This window comes from Nanorana parkeri, unplaced genomic scaffold, assembly GCF_000935625.1.
Source record: "Nanorana parkeri isolate BGI_ZX_2015 unplaced genomic scaffold, ASM93562v1 scaffold640, whole genome shotgun sequence".
NCBI classification, from domain to species: Eukaryota; Metazoa; Chordata; class Amphibia; order Anura; family Dicroglossidae; genus Nanorana; species Nanorana parkeri.
This window is the reverse complement of record NW_017306908.1, coordinates 96826-113162: the sequence shown is the minus strand read 5'-3', so window position 1 is coordinate 113162 and position 16337 is coordinate 96826.

Sequence of the window (16337 nt, the reverse complement as noted above, 5' to 3'; positions counted from 1 at the left end):
TGAGTCTAGGTGACACATAACATTGATTTGCTAAGGGCAAATTGGTTTTTCACTTTGCAAGGGAATATGTACTTTGCAATGGAATTTTCCCTTTGCATCGTGAATGTGGTGAAAGTAATTTTGCAAGGAATACCCAATCACAAACAGGGAAAATAAAATGAATCTCATTCACTAACCTAAAGGGAAAGTTATCTTGCAAGGTGCAATTTCTCTTCCAAAGTGAACAGCCTAGCTGGTCAAGGACATAGTCTGGGATGGAGTATATGGGATTATTAAATCAACTCTACAGTATATACTCCATCCCAGACTATGCCCTTGACCAGTCCAGCTGGTGATATATGCACTTTTCCTACTTATCTTGACCATCCAGTTCAGCATGCCTAGGTCTCCAACAAGACATGGCAAGCATATTGGGACATGGTTGTGTCACATGTCACATTCCACAGGAAACTAAGACAAAGGACATTCTGCAGCAATATGTCTCCACTCATCACACTTCCAGCACAAGGTATCTTAAATTCAGCTGGGTCTATTTGTTATATATATATATATGTTATGGATCACGTTGCTGGGACTTGGGAAAGCTCTGTTATATTTTAGAGTATACAGTATTTTAATTGATTATTGTATATAAAGAAATGCATAATATTGTGAACTTAAGGTTTTTACGTGAACCTTTAAAAAAATCAAAGTACAAAGAGATTTAATAAGGTTTAATAAATATTCAAGCACAAAAACACAAGCACAATTAACACAATAACAATAGCACAATTACACTGGGCATGATCCTTAGCATGAAATAAACCCTCCATCTATGATTCCCACAAGCATTGTTGTGCATGAGGAGACATATGCAGCAAAGCAAAGAAAGAAAGTGTGAGAAAGAGAGAGGATTAAGGGTGAGAGAGAAAGGACATACAAATAAAGATATTGAAACCAAAATATTGCACAAAATTGTTTCTGGAAGGTGAGCTCCTCTAATGGGTATATCTCTAAGCTTTCAGCTAATTCCAGAATCTGCTGATAAGGAAAGCTTCTACAGAGTTGACCTGATGGAGTTTGCAAAGTGCCTTGTCCCAGGTAGTGCTGAAAGTCTGAAGAATCTTATAAGCTTTCGGTTGCAGCTGTGTAGTAAAAGGTGTGACTAGAGCCTCCTTGGTGTGCTCTGCACTAGATGTAAGTATTATTGCAAGGAGGTTGAAGGTTGCCAACAAAAGGGCATTCAGGGAAGAAGGTGATTTGGACCTTAATGAGGGGGCTGGAAAAGTGCATTGGTGGCTAGTAAGGAAAGTGGGGGAGTCCAGTAAGGGAAGGTATAATAAGAAGAGGGAAGTCTGAAACCTGAAACAGAGCACATTAATTTTTAGCTAGGTCACTACTATACTGCAGTGTGAGAAGTAAAAATAATTAGAAACAACAGTTAACAAATGGCATGTATTTAATGCATCTGTGTTGATGATTATATTATGGAACAACACATCAGCCACCATTGCACTTTTATATAATTAATGACTGACTGAATAACTTAATTTACTGTATTGTTTTATTTTGCGTTATAAATTTTTAAAATAGAAGTTAATGGGATCATCCATGGCCTGATACCAAAATCTGAGCATTATCTCATGTCATGATTGTATTAAACAGTCACTTGCTGCGTGCAAGTGGGTGTTAGCTGTTCCCTTTGTATAGAAAAAAATAATAACAAGGTTTTAATCATGCACGTACCACATGTACTGTATAACAGACAAGCTGCAAATGATGATGTGCTGGGAACCTCTAGCACAACAGTAGGTATAATATCTTGCTACTTGTTTTTGTAGATACATCTGCCCCTTCAAGAAAAGGAAATTGCTATCCCAGCTACAAGAGTTTCTATATGTAGTGGCAATACACAGTTCATAAAAATTATGATTAATAACACATTGCTACAAAGATCCACACTAAATTCCAAGCCTTTAAATAACTGAGACTCAGAATACTTTTTACATCTCTAGGTAGTACAGGACTTATTATGTATTCACATGGGTGAAAGGGAATTAATTCTTGGTAGGATCAGCAAAGTCAAACTAGACAAACACAGTCTGTTGACTGACTATGCCTAATCCTCGGGGATCTGTGCTCAGCAAGCTAGTGAACGTTATCAGCGATTATCAAAGCCACTGTCAAGAAAATGTGAACTTGTGGTTTTTGTGTCAAGGAGGATCATGCTCTACATACAGAGTTAGAGAGGAAAAATTAGCCAAATGCCTTTCTGAAAGATTACACCTTCGACATTTTAAATATTTTAAGATTATCTATTATTAATATGCCATGATCAATAGATAGATATTATGCTTTAAAGGATTGAATTCTATACCCAATATAGTAATACAATAAATAGTATTAACTGAGGATTTTGCTTTTAACGAGCATTCTGTAAATGTGTGGAAATTAACTGTTGTTCCATATCAAAGATTAAATAAAATATGGCTCAGAAAAAAAACCTCACGTGTCGCTTTTATACTACTCTTTTGTTTCTCACTCCAGCTTTTTGTTCTTTTCTATTACTTGAAAATTGTAGTATGGTTGCTAAAAAGGACTGGCCTGGATTCAATAATCTGCACTCTTTTCACAAAGTGACGTTCCCAGGTTAAATAAACCAGCAATCAAGTTAGGTCTGGATGGCCACTGGGGTAAAGCAAAGCAAATTCAATTAGCAATTTTCTTAAATGTTCATTATCTTATTGGGATCATTTGGTATCACAGAGAGGTTTGGCTTGACTCTTGTATGACAATTGGGTGCCACCAAAATCTGCCCGTGATTCTACCTAGAAAGAAGAATGAACTGATAGGGGAAAGGTGCTATTGACCCAGCTAGCTGACCACCTCAGGCACACAGACAGGGAGCAGCATGGGGATCAGTGTATATCAAAATGTCCACACTTGCAGATTCTATTGGCCATTTTGTAAGAATGTTTGTCCTAATTGGATGCAGAATTCAATCGGTAGCTAATCACACTCCTAACTGGCAGAAAGTCCAAATAACTTGATGGAGGGTGCTGCAAATAAGTCAGTAGAGGATGAATCACTGGCACTCCATGGTTCAAGAATGTCAGACCTTGTTTATTGACATCTCATCAGTACTCACAATGTATGGCAACTTTTCGGAACCCAAACTGGTTTCTTCATCAGGCAAACAAAGTGATAAGTCACTTTGTTCGCCTGAAGAAGGAACCAGTTTGGGTTCCGAAAGTCACTTTATTTGCCAGAGGAAGGAACCAGTTTCGGGTTCTAAAACATTGCCATACATTGTGAGACCCGATGAGATGTTAATAAACAAGGTCTGACATTCTTGAACCCCGGAATATCGGTGATTTCTAGATCCTCTACTAATTGGATGCAGTACCCACATGGGCAGGCCACCAGCATTTGATGCATACCACTATAAATAAATGCTTTTCGGGCACTAAAACTATTTGGTACTTGTCATTTTGGCATCATAAAATTGGAAGCTTAAATTTCATGAATCAAAGAGTATAATGTAATGACAGTTGATTGTAATGGAAGAATACTTCTATTGAACCCACCACCATCATCCCTTATCCCTAGCTTGGTGAGGGTTATAGAACTGTTCCCACCATCTTCACCACCAATAATGGGCCTTATGCCAGTAAAGCAAGTATCCCTTTATGTTCTCCACAATATCATCATCACCATCATAATGATATTAATGATAAAGGCCATTGATTGAGACATCTAGGTGGGTAAGCTTTACTGGACTTAAAAGAGAAATAATGGCTAGGAAAGAAGGGATAGGAAACATCTTGTAGACGAAAAATAATCCTGTAAGATGGTATAACTATGTGCTACTAAATTTGCCAAAGCCTTGCAACCATTTATAAATTAATTTGTAATACTTCCATACCACTCCATACTGCTGTTGTCCATCAAGCTCTATAAGCAAAAACAAATTAAGGCAAAATGGTAAATGATTGCTTCTATGAGTACAACCACTAGTAGCCCAACATATCCCAGCTACTACAGTCCCACCATTACAATTTACTGATTGCTGAAGGAAGAGTTACATGATGTTGATTATTTAATGCCAGAGAGAGAAGAGTCAATATATTGTTTATACTAGTTACATGAGAAGTTAATTGCCATTAAAGAAAGTTATTATGTACTTGTTAAAATGTTCTGTTCAATATATGCAGTTAAGTAACTGGAGTCATTTAATCATTTTTGTTTTGATGTTTCCAAGCTCTCTGACCATACATATATAGTCTTAATTAGCTTACTCCACTTCAAATTAATTTTTTATTTTACAATAAACTCTTTATCTAACATAAGGGAACTGTTCACTAGAATAGTTTGGTCATACATGTATGTTTCAGACCAAAATCCCCAAGGAATATTTTCAGCACCTAGTTACATTCATGCTCAGAAGAATGCAGGCAGTTTTAAAGGCAACAGGGGGTCCTATACAACACTAAGTAAGCATACCGTATAAAGTGACCACTAAGTTGAGAAATGCTGCATCCACAATAAGATGAAAAAAGAGCTATTGTTACAAAAAAAAGACAACAGAATTCGGTTTCCATGGTTACTGTTTTACATAAGATGAAAGTACCCTTATGTATACAGTACACTAACTAATCTTTCTGGGGGGAGATGACTTACAATAAAACCACTGATTGGCTTTCTATTTTTCAGGAACTCTAATGGCCAGATCTCTATGCTTACTTTCCAGGTCTAAAAACAAAGGGGTTCCAATATACCTGTAGGATTTTAGTTTATCTTATTTACACAATAAGGTGAAAAGGAGAAATGGAAACATCAAAACTACAAGAAAAGTAGGAACAGAGTCAAAAACTATGGGGAAGGAAATATAAGAAGCCCACCACATACAATCTATCACTTTCAGATGGACTGACCCTTCAAAGTATACCTGTCATAACAGAAATATGAAAAAAGAAAGTGGGAGAAATGTCAGTATATTTGTTCCACGTTAGTGACTCCTAAATTTCCAAAGCATCAGCATGACAGACAGCTATCTGGCATTTTCAGAAGCTTTACAGAAGCTTTACAGAAGCGCCAGCCAATCAAAAATCACTTTGAAGGAGCTACTTTGAAGGAAACGCGTAAACCCAGGCTTATTGTTTCCGGGGCCACGCCCCCATTCTCAGAACCTAACCTCTTCCTCCTTCACATTGCATTAAGTAGAGGCTAGTAACCAATCAATAGAGCCTCTGGCTGCCAGAAAAAAACGTTACTAGTCTTTTGCTCCCTCTTCAATGTAAACATGAATATCTGTTATGTAGAGAACTTTATATAGTTAACTACTGCGATCTTACTTTAGGTCTCAACTGCTGTTTGCTGTAGCTCCTTCAAAGTGATTTTTGATTGGCTGGAGCTCCTGTAAAACTTCTGTAAAGCTTGGTCCAGTGAACGCACAGGTCCTCTTCTCCTGCTTCTTCCTTTAGGGAGTTAGTGGATTCTAAATGTTGTACAGAGGTGTCATGTAATATGAGTTTAGGACAGGAAGTGGAGCCATGACACCAAGGGCTCACAAAAAAATGGATCGTTCTGCATGGGAAAAAAGTGGAGATGGGGGTGAGACTTGCAACAAGAGCTGCTTTTATAGCAATTCCAGGGACCGGAGTTTTTCATTCTCCAGCCCAAGCTGGAGTTTTATCTTACCCTTAAACAGGTCACTGCCTGAAAAAGTGCTAAAGTCTAAGAGAGTCAGACAGCTATTTTTCTTCCCTTTATTCCTCACAGTAAAGATATGATTTAATGCAAGTCACATACAGTATATTGATATCATAAGTAATTTTCTACTGAACCGAAGGGGTCCTGGGGCCGAAGCTACCCGTAGGATCGCCCGAAGCTACGGCCAGATCCTTCGGCAGCTTCGTGAATAGAGCCCTATGTTGTTGAACATCTTGCAATCTTTGCATGGAAATTTTTTTTCTTGTGTTCATAAGATATGAGCTGGCATGCTTGTGATTTGGTCCACTTTCTGGCAGCACAAACAGGAGGCAGAGTAATTTGTTTATTGTGTCAAGATACCACCTACCTGAATTTTGTGTTTAGTTATATTACATGACATTTCAAATCAACATACAGTGTATAACATGATAATGAGAGAAAACAATATATTGTAAATTGTAGATATGTGTTTTTTTTCTGTTAGTGAATTTCATGTGCAGATCCCTTGGATGTAAAAAGTTGACCTTCTATCACTGAGAGGTAGAAATTTTCCACAATTGTTTATGGACCTGACCTTGTAGAGGGATGTAGAAGCACAAGCGAGAAAATTCCATGCATATGGAACATGAAAATAACCTTTCTCAGCTCCAAAAATATAATCTTTATGAGTCCCTTTTCAATGAAAAAAAATTGATAAGTGATGAAAAATGCAGCTCTTCTGATAACCTGGCTATTATTTCTTTATGTTGTTCTTTGTGATAAGAGTTGTTTTGTCATATTACTGTAATATGGCTGTACATACCCACAAAATGTGTGTCTATTAATACCTTTATAAACGGGTCTGGAATATTTAAAGTACTGTTTGTCAGATTTAAAATTGTTGTACATCACTATGGCACAGTTACCCAGCGGCAAATATTTTAGGAAAACAGTTAACAGTGCAAAATAGTTTTTCCGATTGCTTGTGCCAAAAGAAATTTGCATTGCTTCTGACAAAATAGGTTGTGATTTTCCTTGCTTTGGATACATTTTCCAAGGTTTTCACAGGCTATAGTACCTTGGGGTAAAAAAAGGGTTGGTGTGTGTCTATAATTTAGCAGATTACTGAACTGAGATTTTTGCAAAACAGCTTATATTTTATTTTTAATGAATAAGAATTGTTTGAAAGTGTGTTTAGATCAAAAATACATTCATAGAATATTTCTAGACATTTGCCTATTTAATGAAAACCCCAAAAAATAAAGTGTATCTCTTGTCAACATTTTTTTTCCGTTTTGGATGGGTGGAGATACCCTATTAGACAGTTGTCAGTTAAAAAGGTGTCCCATTAGAAGATTTCCCCTCTCCTCCTATTCTGGTGACAACTGTAAACATTAGGTAGACAGCAGAGAAGGGGAATCACCCTCACTGTATCCAAAATTGAAAAAAGTCTGGAAACATGTTTTAAACCTACAGAAGATGGTTGTTTCTTATAAATGCCATTAAAAATTAAATTAATACAAATTGCTGCTCCTGCATATTTCACAGTCTTACTTAACTACCCTAACATGTGAATGCTTCTCTGTTTATGGCATACTGACCTGGCCAGCTGGAAGCACTTTTGTAGGTCCGTATGCCATAGGTCCTTGGCAGCGAAAGGGTTAAGGGCTAAGTTTATTTTTCGGACCACGTTTCATGTTATACTCATATTAATGGTGTAACATAAACATGGTTACATCATCTGGTCATATCACCACCAGTCTCTGTCGCTGGGTTTCTCACAATCCAACAGTTGATCAGATCAAGTAACCACGAGACCTTTACACTAATTTTGACTCGTGTCCTCCTGGCTGAGGACCACTAACCCTTTCCCATGATGCCATTTTACTTCTCCCGTCAGGAGTAGGCATAAGAATTTAATTTTACAATAAATAGAGCTAGAGTCCCACTCATCATATTCCTAAGGTGTTTTCTAGACTTCTCTTCTAGATATCCATTAACTAAATTCTACTTTTTTATTTATTGAAAAGTGCCCAAGATTCATGACTGTAGGTAAACAGAATAATGTATAAAGCACAGTTTTCTTACCTATAATATTCATATAAAAATGAACTGCTCCAATAAGCAAACTAACAGCTACAAGGCACTGGAATGTACACCCACTGCGAGTGTGCATATGTGAAAAATGAATAACTAAATATGCCGAGCTACAACAATGAGCAATTAAAACAAATCAGTGACTCAAACAAATGTCAGTGAATAAAAATCGATCAGGTGTAAAGTCTTTAAATTCTCATAACTCTGAAAATGTCCATATACGGTATACCGTGTTTCCCCGAAAATAAGACACTGTTTTATTTTATTTTTTTTGCACGAAATAAGACACTAGGTCTTTTTTTCGGGGGATGTCTTACCTGGCTTGGGGAGGACTGGACGAGGTCCCGGAAGGCGGCGTGCTGTTGCCGGTCCCGGCGGATGTCGCTTCCATCGTGCGTGCGTGCAGGCGTGAGCTGCGGGCGTGTGGGCGGGAGCTGCGGCTGGTGTGTGGGCGGGGCAGGAGCTGCGGCCGGCTGGCGTGTGGGCGGGGCTGGAGCTGCGGCAGGCTGGCGTGTGGGCGGGGCGGGAGCTGCGGCCGGTCTTTACACAGTTTATGTGCAGCTACCCCGAAAGTAAGACCTACCACCGAACTAGGTCTTATTTTCGGGGTAGGTCTTATATTACAGAAATCCCTGAAGATAGTGCTAGGTCTTACTTTCGGGGAAACACGGTGGCAATAGTGATGAATATTTCTTATTCCTTCACCAAATGCACCACATGAACCATACCAGGTTAAGAAGGGAATTACCTGATTTGACCCTTTGTTGGGGTCTATCCATAAGGTGAGCACCCCTATATCTTGTGTGGTGCACATGGTGCATTTGGTGAAGGAACAAGAAATATTAATCGCTATTGCTATATATGGACATTTTCAGAGTTATGAAAATGTAAAGACTTTACACCTGATCAATTTTTATTCACTGACATTTGTTTGAGTCACTGATTTTTTGTTTTGTTTTATTGCTCATTGTTGTAGCTCGGCACATTTAGTTATTCATAGTTTTTTTAACCTACTCCTCTCTTTCACATAAAACCCCTAGGCTGGGCTACACAGGCAATTAGATCTCTTTGCTAATATGAGATTTAAAGAGGCCCTGTCACATATTTTTACAAAATTGCAGATAAAAGCAAAGAAAAACCAAGGGGGTCATTCACTTAGCTGCCGAAGCCAAGTGAATAAACGTGCCGAAGTAAAATGAGTCGAACGCTATTTGGCTATTCACTTCAACCTTGTACGGCTGATTTCAGCCATATATCGGCTAAAATCAGCCGTACATCGACTGCCTTCAGCTGCCTTCGGTCAGCCAAACATGCATGTTCGGCTGAGCCGAAGTGCAGAAGGACTTTGACTCAGCCGATCCAACATCTGGATCTGCTGAGCTGAAGCTCTGGCAGCTCACTTGCTGCCGTTCACCCCTATTCTCATATGGGCCGAACTGCAGTTAGTTTATAGCCGAATGCCACCAAGCAGCATTCGGCTAGGCTATTCTGCTTGGTACCTCCGAGGTAGCAAGCAGACCTGACCGCAAGCAACGAACTCCCGCCGCATAATGAACCATCTGACAGAAGCCAGCAAAATAAAAACAATTGGGTGGAGCTAGCGGTGACAGCTAGCTCCGCCGAACTGTTTCCTATTGGCCGGCACCTGCCAGAGTCTTCTAGCAGGTCCCAGACAATGAATAACAACTGGGCGGAGCCGGCCGCGACATCACGTCCGTCTCTACCCAGTTGTTATTGTTTAATGACAGATCAGCATCCCCAGGTCATTTGGAGACTCTGATCTGTCATTACAACTGGGTGGAGCCAGCCGTGATATCACAGCTGGCTCCGCCCAGCTGTCATTTGTGTGGTGACCGGTCGGCTTCATTCGACCTTTCTCCACGCTTCGGCTGTCACTTCGGCTCAGTGGGGCCGAAGCATATGCCTTCGGCTCCGCTGCCTTCGGCTGCTGTGCAGGCTATAGCTGCTACGGCTGGATACTTTGGCTCATTCATGAATAACCCACAAGTGTTTTAAATGCTTACTTGCAACAATTACTATCCATAAATATATTTTTATTGATTTGAAATGTACCTCTGAACATGCTAGCAAATTTGATTATTCCTCCTCTACTGGGAGTGTCTACTTACTCTATGGTGACCAAGCTTCTTTTCTCCTCACCTCTGTACATAACCAGGGAAGGAGCAAAAAAATGCTATTGAGTGCTGTAACGCATTACAGCTCTCAGTCTGCTGGGGCTTCTGACCCCATCCATCGCTGATCACACCCATCGCTTCTGACATGTCTAGATGTGACATCACACCTAGACAAGGGAGGCTTTTACAGGTAAATAAAATGCCTAAATATGTGTAATGTAAATATAATCTTTGATGGAGAATGGTTTTGAAATGAATGGTCTGGCGACAGGGTCTCTTAAATTGCTAGTTGAGGGTTATTTCATAAGCATCACACTGATTTGAGTGTGCTGCAAACGAGATGACTGCTAATGAGAAGCTAAATCTCTAACTAGCAAAGAGATTTAATCACCAGTGTAGCCTTTGCCTTATTTATGGAGTTGTATATTCTTGATGCTGCCATTGTTTTGCTATTAGTCTTTGTTCAACCTGGCTGATGGAAACTCTTACATATTTGAAACTTTTCATTTGCTTCAGTATCTCACCCCTAAAGTATATCAAATGTCTTCTGATTTTAGCTGCTATCATAATTTTGGACCTCTTTCCACTTATGAAAATGTATATATGTAACAATTCAAGAATTTTAGTCATCCCCCCCCCCCCACACACAAACACACACATGTACATGTTATACTGCCAAGTAGAACAAGATTTTAATACATTATTATTTACATCAAAAGGATCTCTTTAACATGTGTATCTGTATCGTAAAAAAAGCTCCAGATCCCCTTTTAGTTCATTCCAGTTTAGATGTCACAGAGCTGTCACATGCCAAAAGAATCTGCATGCACTATAAGCAGCGCAGAGAATAAAATAAAGCCTGCAGCAGTGACACTGTTGAAGAATGCAGAATAGGATCAGCTTTGAAAACTGCATTACATTTGTTAAACCTGATCTTGTTAACAGGGAATTTCTACATATAATTAACAAAGTCTTGTAAAAAAGCTTAATTTTAGACATGATGTGAGCATCAATGAAACGTGCCTTCACTTTTTAATTTTCCTAATAACCTCTGTAGGTTTTATGTATATTTAAGGTGAACTTACACTGCAGACTACAGTACCACAGTCTGCAATTTCAGCAGGCTCAAATTGCTGATGGAGAACATCAGCCCCAGGCATCTATCTTTGGAAGAAATTTCAGCCTGACTGACCACCTCTGGCAAGCAAGGACTTTTCAGATGGTACCAATAAAATTACATTAGGTATTTTTTGGAAATGTTTAAAAGCACACTATTGCACCTGCAATGCTATATTGATACTAACTTGCAGGCAGTAAACAAGAATCACTCTTGCTGCAGTAATAACTTTGTACCATATAAACATCTGAATTTTATCCCCATGCATTGATTCATTGGAGATATATAGATATAGATATATCTATATATCTACATAGATAATAAGGCCACTACAATAAGGCACTGTCTAATATTTGTTAGGCTCAAAAAAACACGCTAGGTCTTATTTTCGGGGTAGGTCTTATTTTTTTTTAAATGTACAACAATCCAAAGTTAACGCAAATCCAAATTAAATAATCCAAAATGGCAAAGTTAAGAATGGGGTGATCAGGGCAATCAGGGGTGCCGTACCTTTCCAAGAGTAATTTGGTAACCAATCGCTGGCCAGAATGAGCGGAATGCGCTTTCACTATCGATTCCTCACAGGCAGAGTGCATTTGGTATCACTCCGCCTGTGACAGGAGTCGGCACTATAGAGGAAGCATCTGCTTATGCGGCTCTGCTCCATCCGCTGCTGCCTTGCTTCCTCTAGAGCTGGCTTCGTTGGCACCGCTAATTCTCTCCCACGGCTCTTCGAGTTCCCCCTTATGCCACCACCAGCCCTGGGAATGGTCACAACTAGGTCTTATTTCTGGGGTAGGTCTTATATTTTAGCAACTCCCAAAAATAGTACTAGGTCTTATTTTCGGGGTAGGTCTTATTTTCAGGGAAACAGGGTATTTGCAATGGGGTTGTCCATTATTCTAACTACTCAGCTTCAAGGTGTCACGCTCTCTACAGATCACCTTCTTCATACATGCAAGTAATAGGCCCTGGACCCATTATTCTCTCTTACTTAGTGCCTAGCCTGCAGTGCCTAAAGCAGATCATAATGTACAGAATTTGTCATACTCCTAAGAATAACTGGTACATTTGAAATAATCTATTTACGGAAAAAATATATCATAAGACCTGATGGGAAATATATAAAAGGAACAATTGTACCAGGAAAAGGAAATAGTTATCTAAAACAATACTGGGTAATTTAAAATATGAGTTAATATTGGAAATAATGCATCATATAAATATATAGGTCTTGTGGACTAGTATCCCTAATCATATCAGCGATCATCATTAAGGAAGCAAAGTTATCCTAAAATGCACCCAATTGCAGCTAATTTTCAAATGAATTTTTCTAAGGCAACATGTCTTTATGTCCAAGGCATTCTAATAAGTTCATATTATATATAATTCAATTGCAATGATTTTCTTTGATAGCTGCAGGCTTACAAAGAATAAAACCTTCTAATGAAATGAAAGAAAGGACAGTCTAATGCTCCCTGAGACTCTTAGGTTGCAGTCTGTGCACATACAGTAAGATTTCTGACTTGTCTCTTTTCCTGTGGTTGCTAAAAAAAAATGGCTGTGAAGTCATGCATGCAGATTGGGAGTCTGAAGGGTTATCCTGGGAAGTACGTTGTCTATTATTTCAATATCAAGGGAATACATTGACATTGAAGAACACTGGCTTCTATTCTGGAGGAATCTAAAACAGCAGAAACGATTTATAATAAATGTAAAAACATTACTTTGTGGGCAAAAGGAAACATGATTACATGACCCATACATATACTGTATATCACCAACCAGCAAAATACTTTCTATACTTTTTTTCCTAATACTAAAAAATTGTGTTTTTAAAACTTTGATTAGTCATGTACAACTATCACAGTGATGCCATGTATACTATATTGACCATATGTGGTACCTAGCCACTTGAATGTTGTTCTTTCTAAAATGTCCACTAGAATCCCAAAACAGCAGACATTTAAGATCTGCAGTTTAGTGGAGCTCCAGCTAAAAAAACCCCTAACATTTCTTGTTTCAGGTAGCAAGGAAAAGGGGATTAGAACCTCTGCAAGGTTTTTATTGTTGCAATTCATCAAACTACATCACATAAACTTCTCTAACCCAGGGGTGGGTGCTTGGCCAAAACGTGAAGCCATGCAAATCCAAACATTAACATTTTGGGGGTATGCAGACCATCTGTTTTCAAGGAATATTTATCTGTTTGTTATCTTGAAAAAGAGAGTCTATGTACCCTCAAAATGTTGGTGTTCTTTCTCATATGCAAATTCAGTAAACAGTCATCTTGGATGTTCAGCTGGAGTGCTGGCTCTTTTATATGTTTAGGTTTTGATTATTACCTGTGTCCCCACTGCAGGTGCAACCCTTTGCTTCTGGAAAGTTATAGCCAATCTTCCAAAGGTGAGGGACATTTATCAGTTGAACTGTGGTCTTCTTTGAGAGACCACTGTTCCAACCTCTGGAACACTCTACCACAACCTATCCAGCCATCTCCTAATCTTTCTGCCTTTAGGATATCCCTGAAAACTCACCTCTGCAGGGAATACTATTCCACCTCCTTTTAAAAACTGTACATCTACTCCTTCAATCAGCTCATCCCAAGCAGTTATTACCTTTTGTATCAATTGCCCCTCCTTGTAGATAGTAAGCTCTCACGAGCAGGGTTCTTCTAATCCTTTTGTATAGTTCTGTATTTTAATTGTACTATGTTGTAAAGCACTGCACAAACTGTACAAACTGTTAGCACTATATAAATCCTTATTAATTATAATAAAAAGGTACATTTTACATTTTGATATTTCTAAAGATGATTGTACAGAGATTGCACACTCAGATTGTAACATACATGGTGATTCTTCCTAACCATATTGACAAGGATATATTGTACATAAATTCTGAGCTTTCTCAAGAACCACCCAGAGTGAGGATGTGTACCACTAATGGCAGGTGGCACATGTCTTTCCTAAGTTCAAAATGCAAAATTACACTGAACAAAAAACCGCAGAGCAGATTATCTATTGTCAGATATTTCACTTTATGCGCTTGTTTGCATTATTTTATGCGTAGTGTGAGTTGCTAGTGTTTTTGCTCCTTTAAATGCAATATTTAGGTGCATTAACAGACTGCAGAGTTTTATTCTTTATTTCATTTGCACTAGAGCAACACCAGACAAGATAACATCAGCAAGAGAACATCAATTTATTTGTAGGTCTCCTCCTTGTAACCTTGAGCAGCTCACATTATCTCTCAATGCCTCAGGCACTAAATATTTTATTACGAATTCAACGGGGAATACCATGATTTATAGAATATACTACGCAAACCTAAGAGATGTTTTCGCTGTCTACAAAAGATAAAACGTTTTAATAATTATTATTATTGGTGTTATTATTAATCACAGAAAAACTCTCTGCATCTCTAAGCTTTGGAAATTAAAGTTTTCATTATCCATATGGCAAGGATCAAGCAAATAGTTCACTAGTGATTGGAGAGCTAACGTATTATACTGTTTGTTTTCTAATGGATATACCACTGTATTCTGATAGGTGGCAGTGTGGTGACATGGATTTCTACCTAATTTAGCATCCCTGAGAATTTCTTCTTAAATTCAAATGACAATAACAAAACATTTTGATTTTTTTTATATGTGTAAGCAATAAGAATACTTGTGTGTTATTTATTTGATAATTTAAGAGAAATCTAAAATGTATAACACAATTTACATCTAAAACATATTAATTTTGTAATATTGATCATTGTTAATTTAATGTGCCTAAATTTACATATGTTTCACATAAAAATCAAATGAAACCCTTGCAGTGGGGTTGCCCCCGCACTGCAAGGGGTAAGTGTTCATTTTGTCTAGGGAGCTCAAATAAAAAAGTTATACATGAGGCGTGATGCCAGCTAGCTGTTAGACCAGTCCCTTCAGCCTCACTCCCCCTCTACTCCGGTGGTCTTAGGTCCTGTTAGTCATCACACTTTATATAGTGTATAGGACGTGAGGACGCCAAGGGACATGCCATTGCTGGAATGGATTTCTCCACCAATGTGTACAACATTCTGCCGTACTATGGCAATGGTTTAAATGCTTCTGTATGGTCAAGACTCATTCCAGGGTCTGGAATTGTGTTTTATGCATGTAGGAAATGGACAATAATACTGGCAGCAAACGTAAAGCACATTGGTTTTTGGTACCAAGATCCTGGCACAAGGTAGTTCTCGAAAACAAAACAAGTAGAAACACCTAGCCTACCTAAAGCTGGCCATACACCTTACAATTATCTGCAGATTTTCTGTGGTCAGATGGAAAAGGTGCAACAGATTCCTCCATCTACACTTAATTGTGTGGATGGAGTAATCTCCACCTGGGCCAATCTGTTGCACTTTTTCCATGTGACCACAGAAAATCTGCAGATAATTGTAAGGTGTATGGGCACCTTTACACCTAACCTCCACATGGCCCTTAGGATACCACTTAAAGTAAATGGTACAGTCTAACCTAACTCTATGACCTCTTAACACCTAACCTTCCTCTGACATTTAACTTAAACTATCCCTGAAAGGTAACCCTTCACACTTGACATGACCATAACACTTTTTATAAAGCAGTTTCTAAAGCAGTGAATCTGAAATTCATTAAACATTTAATGCAGATAAACCTTCTAGCTGCATGCGTTTTAAATGACAGTGACTTATTCACTACCAGTGAATGTTTGGTTAAAGTCACATTCACTGAATGTTAGTTCATAGCTGTCAAGGTTTAGCTTTGGCTTAAGTGCTTTCAAAGTCACTGACCTGAGATTTCTGACATTCATTTACAGCATGCTTGTTCAGGGTCTGAGACTCACAATTAGTAAAGCAAGACACAGCTGGGCAACTAGTAGTTTGAAAGAGGGTATCCCCCACAATTTGTTCATGGCAGAGACACTTAACCACACCCTAAACGTAACCCTACACTTACAATTAGCCAGTAACACTTAACTTTATCCTGAGAAAATAACCTATAACAAAAATAACATTCATCCCATAAGTCATAGCACCAGCAGTAAAAGCTTTTAAAGCATCACCTATGAGAAATTTTGGGTATTGTAGTTTTTTGCAGTTTCAGTGGTGCATGCAATTTTAAGGCTTGACATGTTTGGTATCTATTTACCCGACATGACCCCATCTTTTATATTTTCACCAAAAATCGGGTATTATCTTCTGTATCTGTGCATTAAATTTCATTTTAGTGTATTTTAGCCTAAAAATGCTGGTTTGATAAACATTTGTTTAAATACCGTGCAGCATAAAAAATTGCAACTACCATT